Genomic DNA, 446 nt, shown 5'->3' on the forward strand with positions numbered 1-446 from the left:
TTCCTCACAAAAGAGTACACAACATTAGCGTCATCTGTTCGGGTGGGGATTGCCTCCACCCATTTTGACACATAATCGACGGCTAACAAGATGTAGAGAAAGCCATTAGAATTTGGAAATGGTCCCATGAAGTCGATTCCTCATACATCAAAGATTTCACAAAAAAGCATATTTTGTTGGGGGATTTCGTCCTTCTTAGAAGTATTTCCAAACCGAATGCATTGGGGGCAAGATTTGCAATAGAGAGAAGAATCTTTGAGAAGTGTTGGCCACCAAAATTCGCAATCAAGGACCTTTCTTGCCGTTCTTTGGGGGCCATAGTGGCTACCTCCTTCGGAAGCATGGCAAGCGTCCAAGATTGCTTGGAATTCGGTTTGAGGTATGCACCGTCGCACTATTTGGTCCGCTCCACACCTCCACAAATAAGGATCGTCCCAAACATAGTA

This window comes from Arachis duranensis, chromosome 6 (genome assembly GCF_000817695.3).
Source record: "Arachis duranensis cultivar V14167 chromosome 6, aradu.V14167.gnm2.J7QH, whole genome shotgun sequence".
NCBI lineage: Eukaryota > Viridiplantae > Streptophyta > Magnoliopsida > Fabales > Fabaceae > Arachis > Arachis duranensis.